This window comes from Sorex fumeus, unplaced genomic scaffold (assembly GCF_029834395.1).
Source record: "Sorex fumeus unplaced genomic scaffold, SorFum_2.1 ptg000054l, whole genome shotgun sequence".
In the NCBI taxonomy this organism is placed as follows: Eukaryota; Metazoa; Chordata; class Mammalia; order Eulipotyphla; family Soricidae; genus Sorex; species Sorex fumeus.
Window position 1 is genome coordinate 50,833,575 of NW_026606111.1, and position 14,214 is coordinate 50,847,788.

Below are 14,214 nucleotides of genomic sequence, written 5' to 3' on the forward strand. Positions count from 1 at the left end.
GCTCCCATGCGGCCGCCATCCTTCTTTCCAGAGAAGAGAGGGCGAATGGGGCAACACTCTTTCCCCTCTGGGCAGAAATGATGGCCTGGGTTAACTCATCGTCCGTTCACTTTTCTGCTCTAAGCTGCTGGGTTCTGCATTAAGTCCTTGTGTTTCTGGGGCTGTGGCCGTGCTCCAAACTTAACTCTGATTTTCAGGGAGAGAGATTGGGTGGTTTACTTCTCATTGATCACTTTGTATATAGAGAGATGTCCACGCGGCCGCGCGGTTTTGAGAAAAAGTCCTCGTTCCCGCATACTCGAGCTGTGTTTGTAGAGGCTTCTGGTCACCGGGGTTCCATCTGGGGGAGGCGGGATGCGGCACCTACTCCATCTGGAACTTGCCGGTGATCTCGGCTCTTTTTGGAACCTGTTTTTTCTTTTTTTTTTCCTCCGGGATCCCGCACCCTCCATGTGTTCCTTCTCTTATGCTGAACGCTTCAAAGATGGCACTGGGGGGCGGGCTGTGGGCGTGACTTCCGGGATCAGAGGTTACCTGGGAGGTGTAGTCCGGCAGATTTGAGGAAAAGTCCTCGTTCCCGCATACTCGAACTGTGTTTGTAGAGGATTCTGGTCACCGGGTTCCATCTGGGAGGGGCGGGATGCGGCACCTACTCCATCTGGAACTTGCCGGTGATCTCGGCTCTTTTTGGAACCTGTTTTTTCTTTTTTTTTTTTCCCTCCGGGATCCCGCACCCTCCATGTGTTCCTTCTCTTATGCTGAACCTATTTTCCAAAACCTTGAGCTCTAATTTATTCAGGTAGGCCCTTTCTTTCTTCCTGATGAAATCTGGCAGAGCTATAATCTTTCCTCTTAACACTGCTTTTGCTGTGTCCCACAAGTTATGGTAGCTCGTGTCCTCATTCTCATTTGTTTATGGAAACTTTTTATTTCCTCTTTGATTTCTTCCCTAAGCCAACGGTTGTTCATTACTTCCCTTAAAGAAAATATTTCCTTGCTGAGCTTCAGTCTGTTTGATCTATCGAGAAGTGACAAAGAAGTGTTGAAATCTACTACTAGTATTGTGTTGCTATCAATGTTTTTCTATAAGTTTATTAGAAGTTGTTTTAACGTATTTTGCTGGTCTGTCATTAGGATCATATACATTGAGGAAGGTGAGTTCTTTCTGATGTACATATCCCATGATCATTAAGAAATGACCTTCACTGTCTCTGATAACCTTTAGCCTGAAGTCCATGTGGTCTGATACTAGTATGGCCACTCCAGCTTTGTGGAGGTGATATTTTCTTGAAAACTTGTTTCCCAGCCTTTTACCTTTAGCCCATGGGTGCTTTGATTGTTCAGACATGTTTCTTGCAGGAAGCAGAATGTTGGGTTCAGTTTTCTAATTCATCTTCCTATTCTATGCCTCTGAATTGGCACATTTAGTCCATTGACATTGAGAGAGATTGTTGTTTTGGGGATTTGTGCTCTCTTTATGTAGAATTTTTGTACTTCTGGGGATTGTCTTACCTTAAAGTAGACCTATTCATTCTTCTTGCAACAAAAATATGGAATGCTTTACAAGTTTGCATGTTATCTCTGTGCAAGGGCCATGCTCATCATTGTATCATTTCAGTTTTAGTATATGTGTTATCAAACCTAGTAGGAGTTAATTTTTCCATATTTTTCACTTCTTATTACTTTGAGTGTTGTCCTTCCTCACTCCTATGGCAGACAATGATTCCTAATCAAGGAATGTATTTCAAAGCAGCATGAATAAATAGATTTAGAACTTTAATGTCCCAGAAATAAAAATATGGTTTTTACTATATTATCGTTTACCATACCCTAGGCATCAGTTTTACAAAATAATTCTTTTGGAAGATAGTATATGAGTTTGTTTAAGGTTGTTCCCTGAATCCTTCATTAAGAACATTAAAATAGAGCCTTTTGCTGTTCTCACCTCAGTCCTGTGTACATCTCCAGGAAAAGGTGGATGGTGTTGTCTGCACTTTGACCACCTTGAATGTATGTAGGATTTTTCTCCTGAAGGATGAGGTGAGGATCATATTGATGACTTCATTCCACCTTATTACAAGTTCAACTTGAACGGAAGGTGAAACTCATGAGGCTCCTATAAAGGACAGAACAAAGGGTCTCAGTGAAGTTTAATGGCCAACTCACATTAACAACATAGATGACTCATAGTAACCTGTGTGCATCTTTGTGTATAGTGAGTTTCATATCTACTGATAGTGATTCTCAGTCATGACACATGGGCAAAACAGACCTGTAATTAAAAATCTAGTTCTCTGAGCAGAGTGGGGTCTCTGAGGTGATTGAACAAGTGTGTAGTAATTTATTACTAAGCACATAAGTATTTTGAATGATGTGTACTTTTCGATCTAAAATTAATTCCAAATATGTCTAAAATGACAGTGTCCTGACCTCGCACATGGCTTTCCTCACCGAGGCCCCTTGGAGGTGCCGGGGTGAATTTCCCTCACCGACCTGATTAGAGCCCCGGCAGCTGAAGACCTCTGCAACAGGCCATAGGTACGCTTAAGACCACCCTTCCCAAGCTTGAAGGAGCCTCATGCATGAAGGAACTGAAAGAGGAACCCAGATGTGCGGGACTGGGGGATGAGAACTCCATGGCTGCTCAGATCAAGACTGTGCCCCCTCCTTCCAGATCCCCCATCTTCTAATAATTAAGTGCTACAACCACGAACTGCCCCTGGATCCATGTAATGCCATCAATGGCCAACATCCTGAGACTGGATCTTATTTAGAAGACAGCAACTCTGATTGTTCAGTTCTCACTCTCAGAGGACCTGGTAGGCTTCTGTGAGTATTTTGCCCACATGGCGGAGTCTTTGTTTCTGGTCACTGTTTCTTTTGAGGTACAGAAGCTGCTTAATTTAAGATAGTCCCCTTTGTTTTTCTCTGTTTCCAGTTGCTTGGCAAGTGGCGTGTTATATTTGAAGATACCTTTAGTTTCAATGTCGTGGAGGGATTTGCCGACCTTGTCATCAATGAAACTGAGGGATTCTGGTCTGATGTTGAGGCCTTTGATCCATTTTTATCTGACTTTTGTGCATGGTGTTAGGTAGAGGTCTGAGCCATTTTTTTTGCATGTAGCTTTCCAGTTTTTACTGCTACGTTTGTTCAGGAGGACTCTCTTGATCCACTTCACATTTCTTGCTCCCTTATCAAAGATTAGATGATTATATATTTGAGGGTGTGTGTCAGTATATTCAATCCTTTTCCATTGGTCTGCAGCTCTTCCTTTGTTTCAGTCCCATGCTGTTCTCATTATTATCGTTTGTAGTAGAGTTTGCGGTTGGGGAAGGTGATGCCTCCATTGCCTTTTCCCCACGAATTGCTTTAGCTATTCGTGTGCGTTTGTTGTTCCATGTGAATTTCAGGAGTGCTTGATCAATTTCTTTGAAGAATGTCATGGGTATCTTTACAGGGATCAAGTTGAATTTTTACAATGCTTCGTGGAGAATTGCCATTTTGACAATGTTAAATCTCCCATTCCATATGCAGTATATATGTTTCCATTTCCTCGTGTCTTTTTTAATTTCCTGATGTATAGGTCCTTTACCTCTTTAGTTAAGCTGATTCCAAGGTTCTTGATTTTCTGCGGCACGATTGTGAATGGGATTGCTTTTTCATGTCACTTTCTTCTCTCTCATTACTTGCATATAAAAAAGCCATAGACTTTTGGGTATTGAGTTTATAGCCTGCAATTTTACTATAAATGTCTATTGTCTCTGGGAATTTTTCGTAGAGATTTTAGTATTCTCTGAATATAGTATGATATCTTCTGTGAATAGTGAGAGATGATTTCTAACTTTCAAACATGAAAAACCCTTAATATCTTTTTCTTATCTATTTTCTCTTCCAAGTACTTCCAGTACTACATTGAACAGAAGTGCCAAAATGAATTTTTACTTAGCACATTCTGTCTGTAAATTTCTATGCTAAGAACTGTGGAATAAACAGTGATATCTTAGTAATTTACAAGTAAATTATGAAGACAGATAATTTAAAAGAATTTCGTTGTATAAATTTCCAAAATGTGTAGTTTTTATTAAATATATTAAGAATAAATCGTAGGTCTTGATTATACCATGAAGATTATTTTCCTGTTAGAAGTTACCCTTCTAAAATGCAAGAAAGAGACACATTTTGAAAATGTTGTTTATTCGTTCATTAATTCAAAGAATATTTGTTAGTCTGGTGGTGCAGTGCCTGCAGGAAGTCAACCTGTACACTCAGGTGAGTACATCAACAGTCTGATGGTGTCTTCATGCTTCCTGATAACCTCAAATGGCCACTGTGCCTCTGGCTGGCTTCCAACAACTCAGGACTACGTTTCCCGAGAAATTAAACTCCCAAAAGATATGTGGGAGCCATGTTCACAAACCACCCCTGGCTCAGCTATACAAGCTAATGCATTGGTCTTGTTTCAGAGACCCATAGACAAATCTGGAACATATCAACAGCCACTGTCAACCTTGGACCTGCAAAAGGCTGAACACACTAGGGTAAATCGGAGGGAGGCAGGTTAGTTTGGTGCCCACCCAACCAGAACCCAGTGCAGCCACTTGCTCCCACAATCCAAAATCGCCACCATGCTCTCCTCTGGTTTCCATCGTCTCAGGATGGCTCTCACTGAAATATAAAAGCTGAAAATTCGGATATGCGGGTTTTGTGACTGAAATCTCCAGGCTTTCTCTGGGCAGAATGGGAATCCCACCCCCACTGCCCTGTACTTATGGAAGCCTCAGCATTCATTTCCATACCTCAAAGCTACTCCAGTCTTACCTTCCTGATAAAAATGCTAAATTCCTTGAACAAACATGATGACCTCTTAGTACCTGTACGAGACCCTTAATGCACAAAATAAAAAGGAGACAGAGAGAAAGAATTAAAGAGCCTGCCATAGAGACACACTGGGGGTGGGGGTAGGGTGTTGGGGGATGGTTTTAGGGAACCAGGAATATTGGTTTTGGGAAATGTACACTAGAGAAGGGACGGATGTTGGATCGTTTTATGACTGGAAGCAAATTATGAATAGATTTGCAATGGGCTATCTCACAGATATTGGATAAAATATTAAAAATATATATCCTTCATTTGTACCTCAGAATACTGATGGAACTTTAAAACCCAGCATATGTATTTTTGTGTTCTCTGTAGGAAAAAAAATGTTTCTCACATGTGTGCCAATAGCTTGTAGAAATCTAAACCCAAAGATATATCAATGACTGTGTTTGGCATGAATACTGTAATTGCAGCTATGTTATGTTTTAGAATCAGTTCATGCACAAGACCTCAAGAGGAGCAGTGGCAACATGCACCAATGTTGAATGGATAATGTTTCAGGAGCTTACAAGGGAGATGGGAAGATTTGGCATGAGTAAAGGGAAGAAACAGAAGAGTGAAGTACTAATAAGTATCATGAGAAAAATGCAAGGGAGGACATTTCCTGGCAAGTGTCACACTCTGTTGAGCTTCTGGTGAGGATAAGTATTAGAAAGTATCTTTCACATTTAGTAGTAAAAAGGTAAATTTGATGGTTGTATTTAAAATTTACTTTAACGATTAGAATTACCAAGAGATACAAAGTTACAAAGTTGCTCATAATTGAGTTTCAGTCATCTAATGTTCTAGAACCTTTCCTGTATATTGGGAAATTTTTGAAGGAATATCCCTGGTGCGAAGACTAGGGCATCTGAATCTTAACATATTTCACCAAATATATGATCTGTACTCACATGATTTACACTGTCTCCCCTGCTCTTTGATTTATGTTTTCATGCAATATTTCCTTGTGAACCTCACCTCAAGTGAGGCTCCCTATTTAAGACAAGTACATGTTTCTGGGGCACTACATATTTTTTGGTTGCTGGGAGAGTCTGTAAAGCAATGCTCAGGAGGTGTGGGGGCCCCACAGACAATTTTCAGAAAACGTGGCTATGGTGCTTGGGGTCCTCTGAGGCTATACAGCCTTTGATACTCTGGCAATCAGGTGGTGCTGGGAGTCAAATTGAGTGAATGTGAGACAAGTTCCATAAGCACTACACTATCTCCTGCGGCCCTGGGTATTAGATTTATGTCAGCATTCTGAGGTCCTCCCTTTTGTCAGAAAGCAGGGACTTGTGCAGGAGAAAGTGGAAGAGACTTTAGGGTTTAGCTAGGTTGACTGAGTAGCTGGTGATACCATTAAGATTGGAACATAAAGTAAAAATAAAACAAGAGCCCCGTGCCTTTTCCCGCTGAACTCGACACCCTCCACAGGAGTACACCTGCGGGGAAAACCTGCAGCAGCTCCTTTGGACTATCCATCACCTTATCAGACCCTCCCCTCCAGGTGCGTAGAGGGAGCACCAGCCGGTTCACCACTCCTCCACTCCTCACCCTCAGCCCCCCGCCTTTTCCTGCAGAACTGGACACCCTCCAGCAGGGGAAACCTGAGGCAGCTACATGGGATTTTCCATTGCTCTTCCTACATTCCAGGATCCTGGGTGGGAGTGACCCTGGGATCAGAAAAGAGAGCCAAGAAAATACAAGAAGAAAAGAGAACAGAATTTTAAAAGGTTACAAAAAGAAGATTCACAAATAAAGGATTCAGTGGATGAAATTAGAAAGTTAGTAAGTGCCCTGAGCAATAGGATAAGTGCAGCTGACAAGAGAATCATCGAGCTTGAAGATGAGCAACAGAAATCCCACTGGGAAGAACAAGCAATAGGAAAAGACCTCAAAATGGCTCTAAGTAGAATCAAAGACATAGGGGATGACGCCAAGAGGAACAACATTACAATCATTGGTTTACCAGAAGGACAGGGAAACAACCCCAATGAAAAAGCTAGAGTAAAAGAAACCATTGCTGAAAAGTTCCCAGAGTTAAGGAAAGCAGACATACAGATCCAAGGAGCCAGAAGGGTACCAGCTAAAAGAGACCCCAGAAAAAACACTCCAAGCATATCATAGTCAGAACGATGGATGCTGTGGACAGAGACACAATATTACAAGCACCAAGGTCAAAGAAGGAAATTACATACAAAGGAGCACCCCTTAGATTCACAGCAGACCTATCAGTGGAAACCCTCAACACCGAAGGCAATGGTTGTATATAGTGAAAAAATTCAAAGAAATGAACGCCTCACCGAGAATACTCTATCCAGCTAAACTCTCACTCAAATTCGATGGAACGATACACCACTTTTTAGATAAACACAAACTCAGGAACTTCATACACTCAAAACCAAATCTAAAAGAAGGACTAAAGGGGCTCCTGTAAGAAAAGAAGGAAAACACGTGTAAACACAATCAACTCCTACAGGAAGATGGCAGAAAACCCCATGACAATACTCTCCCTTAATGTCAATGTCTAAATGCACCAACCAAGAGACACAGAGTGGAAAAATGGATCCAGAAACTGAAACCAGCATTCTTCTATCTACAAGAAACTCATCTGAACAATCAGAGCAAACACAGACTCAAAGTGAAAGGATGGAAAACAATCCTGCAAGCAAACAGCTCCATCACAAAAGCTAGGATGGCCACACTAGTATCCGACAACATTAATGTCAGGCTGAAAAAGATTAGAAGGGACAGCCAAGGCCACTTTCTCTTCATCAAGTGATACATACAACAGGAAGAAATCATACTCTTATATGTATAAGTACCTAATGAAGGAACAGCTAGATACTTAAAACAACTGCTAACAGATTTTAAAGAGGAGAGTGCTAGCAACACAATAGTAGATGGAGACTTCAACATCGCCTTATCACCTCTGGATAGATCAACAAGAACAAAACTCAGCAAGGAAACATTGGCTTTGAATGAAGAAATAGAAGAGAAAGGACTTATAGACCTATACAGGGCTTTACACGCCCCAAAGAAAGAATACACATTCTTCTCCAGTGCTCCTGGAACAATTTCCAAAATCGGCTATGTGCTAGGCCACAAAACATACCTCAATAGAATCAGGAAGATAGAAAGAGTATCAATAATCTTTTCAGACCATGATGCACTGAGGATAGATGTGAATCACACACAGACACGGACAACCAAATCGAAATCCTGGAAAATAACCAAGTCACTGCTGAACAATGTGTGGGTCAAGAAGGACGTCAAGGAAGAAATCAAAAGATACCTGGAAACAAATGAGAACGAAGACACGAACTACCAGAGCTTATGGGATGCAGCTAAAGCCCTATTAAGGGGAAAATTCATAGTTCTGCAAGCATATCTATGGACGGAAGAAAAGATGCACATAAGCAACTTATTTCACAGCTCAAGATCTTAGAAAAGGATCAAGAAAAGGAGCCTAAATCGGGCAGAAGGACAGAGATCATAAAACCTAGAGCAGAAATCAACGACATGGAAACCTAAGAAACAATCCAAAAGATCAATGAAACCAAGAACTGGTTCTTTGAGAAAATAAACAAGATAGATAAACCACAAGCAACACTCACAAAGAAACAGAGAGAGAGAAAACTAATAAACCGAATCAGAAATAAAAATGGAGATATCACAAAGGAAACCAAAGAAATTCAAAAGATCATCAGAGACTACTTTGAAAGTCTGTATGCCAAGAAAAAAGAGAAGTTAGAAGAAATGGATAAATTCCTGGATTCCTATAATCTCCCAAAAATGAGTCAAGAGGATATAAAATACCTGAATAGACCTAGTCATAAAAATGAAATTAAAACTGTAATCAAAATTCTTCCCAAAAACAAAAGCCCAGGTCCAGATGGATTCACTACCGAATTTTTCCAAACATTTAAAGAGGATCTACTGCCCGTCCTCCTCAAACTTTTCCAGGAAATTGAAAAAACAGAAACTCTCCCAAACAGTTTCTATGAATCCCATATCTCTCTAATACCAAATGGAAACTAAGACACCACGAGAGAAGAAAACTACAGGCCGATATCACTGATGAACACGGATGAGAAAATTCTGAACAAAACACTAGCAAGGAGAACTCAGCAGCTCATCAAAAAGATCTTACACCATGACCAAGTGGGATTCATCCCGGGGATGCAAGGATGGTTTAACATTCGGAAATCAATCAACATAATCCATCATATCAACAAAAGATAAAAATCATATGATCATATCAATAGATGTAGAGAAAGCAATTGAGAAGATCCAGCATCCGTTTATGATGAAAACCCTCGCAAAATTGGGGATAGAGGGGACTTACCCCAATATAGTTAAAGCCAGCTACCACAAGCATACAGCAAGCATCATCCTCAATGGGGAAAATCTGAGAGCGTTCACCCTAAGATCAGCAACGAGATAAGGATTCCGACTCTCTCAACTGCTGTTGAACATATTACTGGAAATACTAGCAATAGCAATTAGGCAAGCAAAAGAGATTAAGGCCATCCAAATTGGAAAGGAAGAAATCAAGCTCTCACTATTCGCAAATGATATGATATTATACTTAAAGAACCCTAAAAACTCTACCAAGAAACTCCTAGAAATGATAGACTCGAGAGTAAAGTTACAGGTATAAAATAAATACCTAAAAGTCCATGGCTTTACTATACACAAATGCTGAGAGAGAAGAAAATGACAAGATGAAAACAATCCCATTCACAATTGTGTGCCAGAAAATCAACTACATAGGAATTAGTTTAACTAATGAAGTAGAGGAACTGTACAAAGAAAACTACAAAACGCTGCTTCTTGAAATAAAAGAGGAAGAGAGGAAATGGAAAAATATCCCCTGTTCATGGATCTGGAGAATTTATATTGTCAAAATGGCAATACATCCAAAAGCACTGTACAAATTCAATGCGATCCCTATTAGGTTATGGATGACATTCTTCAAAGAATTGGAGCAAACACTCCTGAAATTTATATGGAACAATAAGCCCCCACGAAGAGCTAAAGCAAGTCTTGGTTAAAAGAAAATGGGAGGAATTAACCTCCCGAACCTCAAACTTTACTAAAAGTAGTAATAATTAAAACAGCATGATACTGGAAAAAAGGTAGAGCTCCAGAGCGATGGAATGGGGTTGAATATACTGACATCTCCCCTCAAACATATGACCATCTAATCTTTGAAAAAGGGGCAAGAAATGTGAAGTGGAGTAAGGAAAGTCTTTTTAACAAATGGTGCTGGCAAAACTGGACGACTACGTGCAAACTACTGGGCTTCGATCTCTGCCTAACACAATGTACAAAAGTAAGATGAAAATGGATCAAAGACCTAAACATCAGACCGGAACCCATAAGGTACATTGAAGACAAAGTTGGCAAAACCCCCCAAGACATTGAAGCTAATGGTATCTTCAAGGATGTCACATCACTGGCCAAGCAAGTGGGAATATCTTAAACTAAGAAGCTTCTGCACCTCAAAAGAAACAATGACTAAAATACAGAGAGAGTCTACAGAATGAGGAAGGATATTCTCCAAATACACATCTGAGAAGGGGTTGATATCAAATATATACAAAGTACTGATTGAACTCCACAAGAAGAAAACATCCAACCCCAACAAAAAATGGGGCAACGAAATGAACAGAGACTTAATCAAAGAAGAAATCCGAATGGCTAAAAGGCACATGAGAAAATGCTCTACATCTTTAATCATCAGGGAGATGCGGATCAAAACAACAATGAGATATCATTTCACACCACAGACACTGGCCCACATTCAAAAAAACAAAGGCAACCTTTGTTGGCACGATGTGGCGACAAAGGGACCCTCCTTCACTGCTGGTGGTAATGCCGACTGGCTCAACCCTTTCGGAAAAAAGTAGAGATGATTCTCAAAAAATTAGAATTTCAGCTCCCATTTGACCCACCAATACCACTCCTGGGAATATACCTCGGAGAAGCAAAAAAGGATAGTCGAAGTGACCCCTGCACTTATTTTTTCATTGCAGTACTATTTACAATAGCTAGAATATGGAAAAAAACCCGATTGCCTGAGAATAGATGACTGGTTACAGAAACGTTGGTACATCTACACGGTGGAGTACTATGTGGCAGTTAGAAAAAAATGAAGTCATGAAATTTACTTACAAGTGGTACTGCATGGAAAATATTATGCTAAGCGAAATGAGTCAGAAAGAGAGGGACACACATAGAAAGACTGCATTCAACTGGTTAACATAAAGTAGCAAACTAAGAGAATAACAACAAGAACAGCTGTGATAAATACCAGGTTCTTCACTCCATGGCTTAGATACCAGCCTCATACTCTAGGGGTAAAGGCAGCTCAGATAGAGAAGGGAGCACCAAAAAAAGGGTGCTGAGCAGATCCACCCAGAATGGGAGATGCATGCTGACAGCAGTCTATAGACAGAACATGATTGCCACCCTAAGTCTCTCCTACAGATTATAGCACCGAAAAGGAAAGATAGAAGAAAAGGGAGTGCCCTGCCACAAAGGCAGGGCAGGATGGGGGATAGGGGGTGTGAGGGATACTGGGAAAGGTAGGGGTGAAGAATGGGCTCTGGTGTTGGGGTGGGTACTCAATCATTGTATAACTGAAACCCAAGCACACAACTTGTAAGTCCACAACTGTAACTCATGGTGTTTAATAAAACAAAACAAAACAAAATAAAACAAGAGAAAGGTCTAATAATAGCAAACAGGATTGTAGTACTCAAAATATTTGGAAACAGGAACATTGGCAAGTATTTTTAAATAAGCATCCAGGAGAGGATGTAGCATTGTGAGTGAACAAATCTACTGTATGGATTCATCTCATCCTCGAAATGGAAAATGACAATGTGTTACAGTTACAAATTTACAAATAAGATATATACCATCAACTTTTTGCTGTGTTTCTATGCTTTGCCAAGTATGATTCTAATTTTTAAATTTACTTCAATAATTAAAACAGTATTGGCCTGCATTAATCATTTTAATTAATGTTTTTAAAATTATTAAAAATGTTTTATTAAAATGTCATTTAAAGAAACAAACATATAGTCCAAACAGCTATTGCAGTATGTAGAGGGTTTGTACCTTGTATGCAGCTAACCTGAGCTCAGTCCCCAGAACCCTGAGCATGCCAGGAGTGATCTCTGGCTACAGAGTGGGAAGTGAGCCCGGAGCACATCTAGGTGCACTCCCCTCCCCACAAAAAAGGAAGAAAAGAAAAGAAAAACATATAAATGATTCTTGAGTAACATAGAGAATAAGAGTGCTAACTCCTATATAACTTTTGAAAATCGTCAAATTTAAGAGATAGTCTGCTATTGGCCAAGAAGATGGTTTTTTAAAATACAAATTATCGACCATCTATCTTCACTCCCATTCCTTCCCATTCCAGTTGTCGCATGATGTTCTCAAGGATGGCAATGAGGAGTTTCGGTGAAATGGTATCACCCTGCCGCACCCCTCTCTTGACATCAATGATCACTACTTTGTAGAATGGTGAGATCCTGGTAGTGAATCCGCAATACAGCTCACGGAGGATCCTGATGTATTGGGCTTGAATACCCTGATTGGCTAGGGCTTCAATGACTGCTTCCATCTCAACAGAAGCAAAAGCCGTCTTTAAATCAATGAACATTAAACAGCGGCCTCTTCAACTCCCGAGAAACCTCAATGAGCTTGGTTATCGTGTGGATATGGTCGATGGTGCTGAATCCTTTGCGGAACCCTGCTTGCTCGTATGGTTGTCCTTCATCTAGTGTTCTGCCAATCCTATTTAGGATGACTCGAGTGAACAACTTGTAGATGACAGACAATAGGCAGATCGGGTGATAGTTGCCAATGTCATGGATGTCTCCCTTCTTGAACAGTAGTACGGTCCTGCTGGTTTTCCATTGGGACGGAATCTTGCATTCAGACAGGTAGCGAGTGAAGAGCCAAGTCAGTGTATTGATGAGTACTGACTGCAGGTTCTTCAGGTGTTCAGGTCTGACCTTGTCTGGGCCGGGTGCTGTTTCTTTCTTTATGTATGAAATGGAGTGTCGGATTTCGGAAGTGAGAACTTTGGGAACTACATATCCATCCTGTGGAATTTGGTATGTCGGCAAGTGGACATGGCTATCGAAGAGATTTGAGTAGAAGTCATGGATAATCTTCTCCATTGCCGTTCTGGAGGATGTGATGGATCCATCGGGACGTCGGAGGGCAGTCATCTTGGTCTTATAGTTGGCGAAGGACAGGCAGGCGTTACGAATACTTTTCCCGGCTTTTGCCGCATCTACCAGTACTTCTGCTCTTCTCTCTTTGAGGTCTTCCTTGTTCGCATCTCTGCACTGCTTTGCGAGCTTGGACATTAGCTTGCGGTTGCCTGAGGCATGCGCCAAACAACGCTGGCGAATTAGCTCAAGAGTTTTCGAAGATAGGCGATTTTTAGTGGCTATCTCTCTCTTGGCGTTCCTCGCACATTCATGGAGGTGCTGAACCAGTGGATCGTATTCCTCGTCAATGTTGGCAACAATGGCATCTTCCCATGTTGCCGCAATAGTAGCAAAGAGTTCCCAGTTGGTGGTCATTCTGGGAGTTCTCTTTTTGAACTTTTCAGCCCTTTCTCCCCGCTCTGTGAAGTAGAATTTTGCACGAAGGAGACGGTGGTCCGATCCCGTTCGAAATTTTGGGACAACAGCAACATCAGTCAGGCAAAACCATTGATTGAATATGATGTGATCTATTTCGTTGGGGAATCGTCCACCGGGGACTCCCATGTCCATCATTTAGATTCTGCCTTCTGGAACTGTGAGTTACCATGAATGGTCTTGGTCAACATGATGGATTCAGATAGTCTCTCACCCTGTTTGTTCCATTCTAGGCCATGGATCCCGATGTGAAGTTCTTCAGCTGATCTTCTCGGTCCTATCTTGGCATTAAAATCACCCACAATGATCTTGTAGAAGGTGTGGTCTTCTTTATAGAACTCCTCTAGCTCCATGTAGAACTTCTCGATTTCTCTTTCATCATAATGAGATGTTGGTGCGTAGACAACGAAGATAGTGTGGTCTGTAAACCTGTAAATTTGATACATTTAAAATTTATAATGGATTTTACAATAGTCTTTCAATTATGTATTTACATTAGTCCATATACAAGCATGATTTTTAAACAATAAATTTCAGTGACAATAAAATTTTGGAGTTTTTCATAATTGTAATGATTTACTGCTCAGTCTATATTGATGTGAACATTTTTATCGATTTGTCTAATTTTCTGATTGTTTATTTAATATCAGTAGTTAACAGCTAAATTACCGATGACTGA

The 14,214-nt window shown here is 40.7% G+C and overlaps 1 pseudogene; it reads right to left on the reverse strand.

The window, feature by feature from the left end:
• Nucleotides 1-1,544: 1,544 nt before the first annotated feature.
• LOC130033792 (uncharacterized) lies at nucleotides 1,545-1,641 on the reverse strand (annotated as a pseudogene).
• Between the last annotated feature and the right edge of the window lie 12,573 nt (nucleotides 1,642-14,214).